This window comes from Manihot esculenta, chromosome 1 (genome assembly GCF_001659605.2).
Source record: "Manihot esculenta cultivar AM560-2 chromosome 1, M.esculenta_v8, whole genome shotgun sequence".
NCBI lineage: Eukaryota > Viridiplantae > Streptophyta > Magnoliopsida > Malpighiales > Euphorbiaceae > Manihot > Manihot esculenta.
In genome coordinates this window covers 4567023-4580156 of record NC_035161.2, presented here as the reverse complement: position 1 = coordinate 4580156, position 13134 = coordinate 4567023, and positions in this window count along the sequence as shown.

Below are 13134 nucleotides of genomic sequence, written 5' to 3'. Positions count from 1 at the left end.
CCCAAACTTCCTAATCATGCATAAAACTCTTCTACAACACTCATACACAAGCATACAAGCTCCTAGGGGCCTCAAACTAACTTAAACCCCAACTACAACACACAAGCAAGCCACATTGTTCACAAATCACATAAAACCTAACATTTGCTTAAAAACTCATACAACCCTATACATGCCATTCTACCCCATAAAACAACTTAAAACTTACTTAAAACACATAAGGAGCTTAAGATCGGCTCTTACCTCTTGAAGATCGAGAGGGAGACGACCTAAACTTGGAGATCCACGAAAATGAGCTCCTGGGTTCCCAAAGCTCCAGAACTTGTTTCAAAAGTTCAAAACCTTCAATGCAAGCTTAAAACTCAAGAAAAATAGTGGGGATTTGAAGGAAAAACACTAGATTGGGAAGAGGGAGGTCGGAAGCTAGCTGTGGCCGAAAATGGGAGAAAGCTCGCCCATTTCGGCTAAGTGCCCCTTTTATAGTGGCTGGCCAGACCACGTTCGGGGGCCGAACTTGCCTCCGCATACATGCCATGTTCGGCGGCCGAACTTGACTTTCGGCGGCCGAACCTGGGCTTCCCTTGCTCATGCTTTCGGGGGCCTAACGTGCCTCCAAAACGCATGTATGTTCGGCGGCCGAACTTGACTTTCGGCGGCCGAACCTGGGTTTTCCTCCAAAGACTTTTCATGCAAAAACTCATTAAATTTTTATACTTAAAACTATGAAATACCTTAAAACATTTTATGAAAACATGTTTCTACCCTACTAGAGGCTTCCGACATCCGAGATTCCACCGGACGGTAGGAATTCCGATACCGGAGTCTAGCCGGGTATTACATTCTCCCCCCCTTAAGAACATTCGTCCCCGAATGTTCACCAAACAACACATAACATACATACTAAGCACATAAAACACTTCACACTTACCTTAAAAGAGATGAGGATATTGCTGGAGCATGGACTCCCGTGTCTCCCACGTGCACTCTTCCAAGTTGTGGTGGTTCCACAGGACTTTCACCATCGGGATTTCCTTATTTCTTAACTTTCTGATCTGGGTGTCTATGATCCGTACTGGCTGTTCAACATAGGTGAGATCCTCTTGGACCTCCACATCAGGCTCACTAAGAGCCTTGCTCGGATCTGACACAAACTTCCTCAACATCGAAACATGGAAAACCGGATGGATTCTTGCCATTGAAGCAGGTAAATCCAGCTTGTACGACACATTCCCAATCTTTTGCAAGATTTCAAAGGGTCCGATGTATCGTGGGGCTAGTTTACCTTTCTTCCCGAAGCGAACCACTCCCTTCATTGGAGACACCTTGAGCAATATCAGATCCCCCTCCTGAAACTCTAACTGTCTCTTGCGGACGTCTGCATAACTCTTCTGTCTGCTTGTAGCAGTCTTGATTCTCTCTCTGATTATGGGTACCACCCTGCTGGTAATTTCTACTAGCTCAGGCCCTGCCAAGGCCTTCTCTCCAACTTCCTCCCAGCAAACAGGTGATCTGCACTTCCTTCCGTACAAAGCTTCATATGGAGCCATCCCGATGCTAGCATGATGGCTGTTGTTGTAGGCAAACTCCACCAAAGGTAGATGCTGCCTCCAAGAACCGCCAAAGTCCAGCACACACATCCTGAGCATATCCTCTATAGTCTGGATGGTCCTTTCTGACTGTCCATCAGTCTGGGGGTGGAAGGCAGTACTGAAATCCAACCTAGTACCCATGGCATTCTGCAGACTCCGCCAAAATCTGGAGGTGAACTGGGGCCCTCTATCTGACACTATCGAAACAGGAACCCCATGCAGCCTGACGATCTCATCCACATACACCTGCGCCAACTTGTCCACAGAATAGCCACTCCTGACAGGAATGAAGTGAGCAGATTTGGTGAGTCTGTCCACAATTACCCATATGGAGTCCACTCTGTTGGACGCCGCCGGTAACCCTACTACGAAGTCCATAGCTATATTTTCCCATTTCCATTCTGGAATAGGTAGCGGGTTAAGCATTCCAGCCGGCTTCTGATGTTCCAGCTTCACCCTCTGACACACTTCGCAGGCTGACACGAACTGTGCCACTTCTTTCTTCATTGCTGGCCACCAATAAACTTTCTTCAAATCTTGATACATCTTGGTGGCTCCGGGGTGAATGCTGTATCTTGCATTATGAGCCTCTCTCATAATGTCTCCTTTTAGCCCTATGTCATCTGGTACACATAGTCTGCTCCCATAGCGGAGGATCCCCTTGCTGTCGAATCTGAACTCACTATCATTGCCTGACTGAACAGTCCTGGCAATCTTTACTAATTCCGGGTCCTCATGCTGTTTCTGAGCCACCTGCTCCAGAAACACGGGTGCTACTCTCATCTGGGCCACCAAGGCACCTGTACCAGACAACTCCATCTGTAGACCTTCCTCAATAAGCTTGTAGAACTCCTTCACCACTGGCCTCCTCTCTGCCGATATGTGGGATAAACTGCCTAGTGACTTCCGGCTTAGGGCGTCTGCCACGACATTCGCCTTACCCGGATGATACTGAATCTTGCAATCATAGTCACTCAGCAGCTCTACCCATCTCCTCTGTCTCAAGTTCAAATCTCTTTGACTCAGGATGTACTGGAGGCTCTTATGATCTGTAAAGATCTCACATTTTACCCCATAGAGGTAGTGCCTCCACATCTTGAGTGCAAAGATTACTGATGCCATCTCCAGGTCGTGTGTGGGGTAATTCAACTCATGCTTCTTCAGCTGCCTAGAAGCATAAGCAATCACCCTCTCATTCTGCATCAGTACACAACCCAGCCCCACACGGGACGCATCACAAAAGACTGTAAAGTCCTCATCACTAGATGGCAGAGCTAAAACTGGTGCTGAAGTCAACCTCTTCTTAAGCTCTTCAAAACTCTCTTCGCACTGGTCGGTCCACAGAAACTTCTGATTCTTCCTGGTTAACCTGGTCAGAGGAGCTGCTATCTTTGAGAAGTCCTGAACGAACCTCCTGTAGTAACCTGCCAAACCCAAGAAACTTCTAATCTCTGTCACTGAAGTGGGTCTAGGCCAGTTAGCCACAGTTTCTGTCTTCTTGGGGTCCACCTCAATACCATTCTCTGACACTACATGCCCCAAGAATGAAATGCTCCTCAGCCAGAACTCACATTTAGAGAATTTGGCATACAAGCCATGTTCCCTCAAAGTCTGCAAGACCAACCGCAGATGATGGGCATGCTCTTCTGCATTCCTGGAATACACTAAGATATCATCTATGAAGACAATAACGAAGTGATCCAGGTATTGGCTAAATACTCTGTTCATGAGATCCATGAATGCTGCAGGGGCGTTTGTTAACCCGAACGACATCACCAGGAACTCATAGTGCCCATATCTGGTCCTGAAAGCTGTCTTTGGCACGTCTTCATCTCTGATCCTCAGCTGATGATACCCAGATCTCAGATCTATCTTGGAGAAACAACCTGCTCCTGCTAGCTGGTCGAATAGATCATCGATCCTAGGCAACGGGTACTTGTTCTTGGTAGTGACCTTGTTCAACTGTCTGTAGTCGATACAAAGTCTGAGGGATCCATCCTTCTTTTTCACGAACAACACTGGAGCACCCCAAGGTGAGGTACTCGGTCGGATGAAACCCTTATCTACCAGCTCTTGTAACTGTTCCTTAAGCTCCTTCAGCTCTGCTGGCGCCATCCTGTAGGGAGGGATAGAGATCGGTCTGGTTCCTGGCATCAATTCTATCTCGAACTCTATCTCCCTAGGAGGCGGTAAACCTGGCAGCTCGTCTGAGAAAACATCTAAGAACTCTCTAACCACAGGCACCGAGGCGGGCTCTCTGACATCTCTGTCTAGCTCTCTCACATGAGCTAGATAACCCTGACAACCCCTCCTGAGCAGCCTACGAGCCTGTAGGGCTGATATCAAACCTCTAGGTGTACTCCCCCTGTCTCCTCTAAAGACAACCTCTGACCCATCCTGACATCTGAACTTAACTACCTTGTCTCTGCAATCCAAGGTAGCACCATGGGTAGATAGCCAATCCATCCCTAGAATGACGTCAAAATCTGTCAAATCTAGAACCACAAGGTCGGCGGATAGGCATCTTCCCTCTATGAAAACTGGACTGTACTGGCAGACTGACTCTGCCACTGACGGGTCACACTTGGGTCCACTGACCCATAGGGGACACTCTAACCCAGAGACCATCAAACCCAACCTCTCGACCGCTCTCGGAGAAACAAAGGAATGGGATGCACCCGGGTCCATTAAGGCATAAGCATCTGAACAACCAATGATGATATTACCTGACACCACGGTGTTGGATGCGTTTGCCTCCTGCTGCGTCATTGTGAAGATCCGTGCTGGAGCTGACGGACCTTCCCCTCTGTAAACTGATGAAGAAGAGGCTGACCCTCTCCCTCGGCCTCTGCCACTAGCCTGTGTTGCGGTTGAAGCTGCTGGCTGTGCCACACTACCTGAAGCTGTCTGCTGGGGTCGTGCCATAGGAACTGCTCTAGGACACTCCATGGACATGTGTCTCTCCTGCCCACACCTGTAGCAGGCTGTCGTCCCAAAACGGCATACCCCTCTGTGTAGTTTACCACACCTTGCACAAACTGCATTATCAGCGCCAGAGCTTGAGCCACTTCCTAGTCCCAGACCTGACTTGATTCTGTTCCAGAACTTATTCTTCTTTGGTTTCTTAGTGGTACTGCCCCACTTCTTACTAGCTGAACTCAAGAATGAAGGGTCTATCCTTCCCCCACCTGGGGTCTTAGAACCTGAAGGCTGTGTCACTGACTGTTTAACTGTCCCCTCGATGATTGCACTAGCCTCCATTCTCCTGGCCATGTCTACAATGGCATGGAAACTTTCTCTATCAGCTGACTGAATCAAGGAGGAATACCTGGAATGGAGCCTCATGATATACCTCCTTGACTTCTTCGGATCTGTGTCCAGATGTTGCCCAGCAAACGGCAACAACTCTAAGAATCTATCGGTGTACTCATCGACACCCATCTCATCTGTCTGCCTCAGCTGTTCAAACTCAATCATCTTCAGCTCCCTTAAACTGTCAGGGAAAGCCCATCCTGCGAACTCATTCGCAAACTCCTCCCATGAAAGACTGTCCACCCTCGGTTTCACATAGCCCTTGAACCACTCTCGTGCCTTTTTGCATTTCAGGGTGAAACCAGCCATCTGAATGGCTCTGCTGTCATCAGCACCTATCTCATCTGTAATTGTTTTGACCTTCTCCAGGTACACAAACGGATCATCACCGGTATCAAACTGGGGAGCACCCAACTTCATATAGTCGGTCATCTTGGCCTTGCTCCCTCCAGATGAGGTAGGTTGAGGTCTTTGGGTTTCTGTAACTGCGGTTTCTGCTGGTGGTGGAGGTGCGGCATCCCCTGGGATAGGGTTTGCTGTGCCTGGATGGAAGGATGGAGGTGGGTACATAGGGTACTGTGGATACTGTGGGTAGAAAGGTGGGTATGGCATGTGAGAAGGGTAAGGATTAAAACTGGGGTAATCCGATGTACTTCCCATCGAATACCCGTGGTATGGTGAAAAAGGTGGGTACTGGGGTGGTGGAACAAACCCCGAGGCCTGAGTGCCTCCCTGAGACTCACCCATGCCCTCTTCTAGCATGCTTACACCAAGGCTACCGTCCCTCCTCTGGTCCACATCCATCTCTTCTCCCACATCCACTGACCTGCCTCCTTGAACCGTTCCTCTTACTGATCTGTTTCTACCCAGATCCAGAGACCTTCTAGGGTCTCCCACTGCTCTGTCCCTGTTGGACCTACTTGACATTGCCCTTGGCAATGCTGGAGGACGGGCGCTCGTGCCCTCATCCTCCGGTGGTACTCTAGTCAATCTAGCTGATCGACGAGTTCCTCGCATTCCGTTTACTGAAAAACAGCACACATCACATAAACATTAGCATCGAATGGTTCATGTGGAAACACATGAACCCTCATCATAAACATATCACATAACATGGCATATCATACTTTCATGCAAGACAGGACTCGACATCCTATCCTAGTGGACATGATTTCCTATTGTGCTTGACTTATCACATCTATGAGCCCGACACTCTAGGTCCGACCATAAGAACCTAGGGCTCTGATACCACTCTGTAACGACCCGGAAACCGGACCGCTACCGGCGCTAGGATTCAGGTCGGCTTAAGGCCGCCAGAACCCGTAGCAAGCCAAACATACATCCTGTGAACCTGTTTAATCCCATACATGATCAACAACATACATAAAAATTAAAATTTTTCTTTCCAAGCCTAACCTGCACATATATAACATATCATAAACCCCTCATTGGAGTCCTCATCAAATACTCCAAAGGGTAACATAACGTATGATAGGCTTAGATAACATAAACATCATAAAAACATTTTTGGATCATATACACAAGGGATTAAAACAAACTCCAGTCAAGCACATTCTAAACTTTCATTACATTACATAACAAACTTTTACATTACAAATAAACCATGTCCACCACTAGGCTATTACATAAACTTCTCTTACTCTGCTGACTTCTCTATCTACTCTGCACCTGCAAGACTGGGGTTAGGGGAGAGGGGTGAGCTATAAAGCCCAGTGAGCAGAAATTAAAAACATTTGCTTTAGTTCCTCCATTTTTAGGTATATTATTATTCATTTTATTATTATTATTATTATTATTATTATTATTTAACTTTTTCTTTCTTTTTTTTTTATTCATGCTTTCATGAAATGCAACACATCACAGCTAATCACATAAAGGATGGTATTGTCACCATTAGTCCTCAACATCTCCAAATGCCAGGGGCGTAGAATGGGCCTCGCTGGTCTTTCTCTTACATAACATAACATAACATAACATAACATCCTAAAGTGCCAGGGGCGTAGAATGGGCCTCGCTGGTCTTTCTCTTACATAGTGCCAGGGGCGTAGAATGGGCCTCGCTGGTCGTCCATAACATATCATCATAACATAACATCAGAGGACTATGGATCACCCAACAACCATCCACATCAACATCAAATTATGCAATGCAACATATTCGTGAATTCTAATGCAAACATCCTGAAATATTTCATGGCATTAATGATGCATGAGTATGCTTTCAGATTCATTCATTTGTTCATTTATTCAATTACTTTACTTAGAAACTTAGGGAGTTATCCCACTCACCTGGTGACTGAAGCTTTAACAACGGACTCTGAACGACTATCTCACAACCGGGGGTCTCGGTTCCTCGGGTCCGAACCTACACAGGTGGACTCAAATGAGGCACCAAACAACAAGAACATAACTCTAAACATACCCCCAAAAACCTTCTAAAAACACCTCAAAACATCCCTAGAAAACATGCAAGAAAAGGCTGGGAAGGGCACTTTCGGCGGCACCTTCGGCGGCCGAAAGTCCTTCCAGAGCCGAAAGTCAGGCAGGTTCGGCGGCACCTTCGGCGGCCGAAACTCCCAGACAGAGACGAAACTCATGCATGTTCGGCGGCACCTTCGGCGGCCGAAAGTCTCGGACAGAGCCGAAACTCTAACCTTCGGGGGCAAGCTTCGGCAGCCTAAAGCTGCCTCTCAAGCCATGTTCGGCGGCCGAAACTCCCTTCGGCTGCCGAACCTGGTTTCTGCCAAAGGGCAGAAACTTGGCTCCTCTTGCCTCCAAGTTTCCCAAACTTCCTAATCATGCATAAAACTCTTCTACAACACTCATACACAAGCATACAAGCTCCTAGGGGCCTCAAACTAACTTAAACCCCAACTACAACACACAAGCAAGCCACATTGTTCACAAATCACATAAAACCTAACATTTGCTTAAAAACTCATACAACCCTATACATGTCATTCTACCCCATAAAACAACTTAAAACTTACTTAAAACACATAAGGAGCTTAAGATCGGCTCTTACCTCTTGAAGATCGAGAGAGAGACGATCTAAACTTGGAGATCCACGAAAATGAGCTCCTGGGTTCCCAAAGCTCCAGAACTTGTTTCAAAAGTTCAAAACCTTCAATGCAAGCTTAAAACTCAAGAAAAATAGTGGGGATTTGAAGGAAAAACACTAGATTGGGAAGAGGGAGGTCAGAAGCTAGCTGTGGCCGAAAATGGGAGAAAGCTCGCCCATTTCGGCTAAGTGCCCCTTTTATAGTGGCTGGCCAGACCATGTTCGGGGGCCGAACTTGCCTCCGCATACATGCCATGTTCGGCGGCCGAACTTGACTTTCGGCGGCCGAACCTGGGCTTCCCTTGCTCATGCTTTCGGGGGCCTAACGTGCCTCCAAAACGCATGTATGTTCGGCGGCCGAACTTGACTTTCGGCGGCCGAACCTGGGTTTTCCTCCAAAGACTTTTCATGCAAAAACTCATTAAATTTTTATACTTAAAACTATGAAATACCTTAAAACATTTTATGAAAACATGTTTCTACCCTACTAGAGGCTTCCGACATCCGAGATTCCACCGGACGGTAGGAATTCCAATACCGGAGTCTAGCCGGGTATTACATCAGGCAACCATTTTGTCTACTTAGACAACGTAAGAGCGCCATTAGGCGATATAAGAGCACCCTCTCAAGCAAACCTTTTCTCACTTAGGCGACATAAGAGCACCCATAGGCGACATAAGAGTACCTTCTCAAGTAACCTACCCACTTACATGATACAATCAGCGGACGATCCCAAGATAGCATGATAAAAATACTACACAAATCCTAACCAATCACTTAAGTCTCTAGAGTAACGTCTTTGTTTATGCCTAAGTCAGGTAACATTTCAAGTTCATTTACCAAGGCATGTATCTCTATAGAAGCATGTGGATGCTTTTACATCTTTCATAAGAAACTTAAATCATTCAAAACTTCATAAAATACTTAGCTTAAACTACTTACAAAATAGAGCCTTTATAAAGTCAGCCAAGTAAGGGAAGCATGTAGAATAGCCTTTTCATTAGTCAAAGTTTCAATACAAGGAAAAAGAACAATGAAAACATAAATCAAAAGCTAGATAAGCGCCTGCAAAGCTAAAATATAAATTTTCACAACATAATATCATACAAGAACAACGTATTAAAACAATTAAAAAAACTGAACTTAAAAATTCATAGACAAGAAGGAGGGGACTAATGATACTAACACAGGAACCATTAGGAGAAAAAAGCCAAAAGGCCTAAATGGGCCTCTCCAAGACCCACTCCAACTATGCGGGTTCTCTCAGAAGCCCAATCTTGACTAAAATCCTAGAAAGTAGAAATCCTTTTCCTACCAGGACTTAATCACATAATTAGAATTACTACTAACAGACTATTTAAAGAGGCAACCTCCAAGTATATAGGTTATCTCATTATCTCTTTTTTTTTTTCTCTAAAATCCTTCTAAGGTCTCTTAACTGACTTAAATATTAGATGTTTTGTCCCCCAAACCACCTGATATTTCTTTCTTATTTTGCAAATTTATACCCAAAGAAAGAATCGAAACAACGTCAGTGACGTTAACTACATCTTGCTAAATTCTATTAAAATGATTATGAGATGAAAAATCACTATAAGAAAGTGATAATATAAGTACGGTTTTCATCTGTAAATAATAGGTATCAGTATTTCAAATGATCGGTAAAAGGTCAATAATTTACTTTAGCGATAATTTTTTTCATAATTTGATTCTTTAATAAATTCTATTAATATAAAAAATATTTTTAAATTAAAAAATAAACAAATTAAGATTTTCTTTATGTTGTGAAAAATATTTTTCTATTAATTTATATGTTTGAAACATTTAAAAAATTATCAATAAAAATATTTTATTAATAAAAAGAAAATTAACTTACTTTTAAAGAAAAAACTTACTATTTTAAAAAGAAAGTTATTTTTTAAAAAAAATTAAATTTTTTTATTAATACTACTAAATTATGTATATATTATTTATTTATTAATATTTATTTATTTTTTAATATTGAAATTAAACAATATAAATAAATTATTTTCTTAAAAAATATTTTACATAAAAAATTTCCAAAAAAGCATTTTTCAAGAATATATTTTACACATTAATTATTTTTCCGTAAATAGATGAAGCATAAATACATTATTTATTAACTTTTGGATATAAGATATAAATTTAAGTAATAAATCATTAGGATACATCAGTTGTTACTGGATTCACCAAATCTCCTAATAGATAAGTTAAAATAGAAATACTCCAATAGATAGAAATATCTAAGCCTACCTTATTGTTTGTCCATTATATCTGGACAAGTCAAAGCCGGCAACCTTTTGTACTCTCTGCTAGTGCGTTCATACTGTATATTCCTTTTTGTTTTTTTAACCCTTTCCTCTTGACGAGATAAATTTAAATTTAATTTTTAAATTTATTTAATAAATAAATTAAATTTAAATTTTATAATACTCAATTAGATTTATAAGGTTAACTTATTTTTAAATTTATAAATAGATTTGTAAAAAAGTTGATTAAGCAAATTTAATTTAATATCATAAGAAAATTAAAGCCAAAATCTTGATAAATTTTTATAAGTTAGATATGATTTTTCTAAATTTTAGCTCTCGATAGTTTCATTACATTTTTTAAAGTTTATAGATATTCATATTATTAAGATTTAAAAATTTATTTTTTTAAGTAATTAGTTAACTTGTATGTTTATTTATTTAATTAAAATTATTTAATTTTAAATTTATTAATTTTAAATTAAAATTTACTATAATTATAAATAAATTAAACTGTTCGCAAACTATTTAATATTACTTATTAAAAATTCGAATGTCTTAGTTCCTTTGCTAAACCAATCAAGATTAAATTTATTAATATTCGGCTAGAATTTAAAATGAGTAAAACTTGAATTCAGCTCAAACTCAAAACTTAATTAATTAACCCAACCAGCGCTCTTCGAAGTTTGTTAAGTGCGGCTCAGTTTATTTACACTCCTACTCTCATTTCAACTTGAGCTTTTTAAAATTCGCTAAATTCGGCTCGGTTTATTTACAACCCTACTCCCGTTTCAATTTTCTTCTTTGCTTGGGTGTCTGTATCTTCAAATGTTTTTAAATAACCTTTTTTCCTTCTACCCAGAGAGTGAGTTAAACCCACCCTCGGGTGGTTGTTTTGATTTTTCATTTTTTCCTTATTTTTCTTTCTTTGTTTTTGTTTTGGATGGAATGGCAAATTTGTGGATAGTTGTGAGGGATCTTTATCTTCTGTCTTTTTCTTTGTCGCCTGGGTTTCTAGGCATGTAGGTTGTTGTTTTTCCCAAATATCTACTTCCTTGCTTAGGCCAGTAACTGGTTTAGTGGTGGTCGCTTGTGGAGCTAAGTCTTGAAAGTTGCAAGTGGGCCATCGAAAAGTGAACCCCATCACCTTCATTGATTCTTTTTTCGATCTGTGGTTGATTTTTGATCTCGGTGCCAATGAAGTCCTCAGAGGTGGTTGTATTTGCAGTGGTACCAGCTCAACTAGATGATGGTGGGACTCTTTATTCTTCTTTGGATTTGTCTTTCAGGGTTTTTATTGAGTTCGCATGACCCCTTTCAACTTCCTTGGACTTCAATAAGTCAAGTTATTGCCTTAAAGACTACTATTGATGGAGTTTTCCGGCCACACTAACTCGGTTGCTTCTCTGGTGGCAGCAGTTCAAAAGAAGAGCAAGAGTTCTAATTGGTGTTGTTTTAGGCTGTCAGGTTGTCTTTTAGGATTGAACTTCGGTTAGTTCTTGCATTCTTTAGGCCCTTGAGACTTTTTTATGCTTGTAATGTTGTAGGCCTTGAACCTTTTCTTGTAATGAAATATTATCTTCAATTTAAAAAAATTAAACATTTTTTTATTGAATTTTGTTTTATTAAGAGTAAGGGTATTTGGAGTGTTGAAATTAACGTTGATTTCTGAATTCAACTTTAATGGAATCACCATTGAGTTAAAAAGTCTATAACTGTTATTTATGTTGAAATTAATTACACTTTATGATTTTTTTATATGATTATAGAAATGTATAAATTTGCTTGATTTGAAATAGAATAAATCGAATCAAATTTTATTAATAAATAAAGCATACACCACTTAAAAAATAGACCAATTATTTTATTTTTTATTAATATTATATAAGACTCGTTCAAAATAGGTTGTGAGCTGTCATCATAAAATAGGATCACGTGGCAAGAATTTAATAAACTAATATGCGGTCCCACTTATAGAAAAAAAGGCTCAGACGACCATGGTGTCCTTTATCAAGAGAAAAGAAGACCTGGACGCTTTAGAATAGGTTGGCCTCAGGTTGGATAGACTCACTTGGTTGACTTCCGAGCAAGTCTCCATAAGCAAATTACCATTAACAACTACAATCCAACAGATCTCGTTTACGCTTGCAATCACGGAATTTCCTACCAATTAGCCAGTGAAAATCTTTTACCAATAAGCCGACCTCATCATCACCGAATTATCAGAAAATATTACATTTATCCCTATTTTCTTATAATATAAAAGGAGAATGATTACAGAGGCAAATGTACGCTATTTTCTTACATAAAAATTCTAAACAGTTCATTGCATTCACTCTCTTCTCCAGTATTCTGACTTAACCATCAGAGTGGCTGTCGTAGGCACCCACCACCACCTCACATTCTCTTCTTTACATGTTCTAACCAATCACAATATAGCTCCATTTTTATAACGACCCGAAAATCGGATCGCTACCGGCGCTAGGATCCAGATCGTCTTAAGGCTGCCGGGACCCGTAGCAAGCTTGACATATAACCTGTAAACCTGTATAATCTCATACATGATCAACAACATACATAAAAATTAAAACTTTTCTTTCCATATACATCAACCATACTCAACCTGTGCATGCACTGTACATAACATAAATCATAAACATTGATCCCTTTGTGGGATCTCATCAGTGCCCCCAAATGGGTGACATAACATATGTTGAGTTGGTTTGCATAAATGACATAAAATATCCAAGATCATGTATTAAAAGGGATAACAACATTCTATGGTCAAGCACACCTCTAAAATCCATAAACATCATTACATAACTATACTGTACTTTTACATTACATCGTACTACGATTTGTCATGTCCACATTCTATCTAT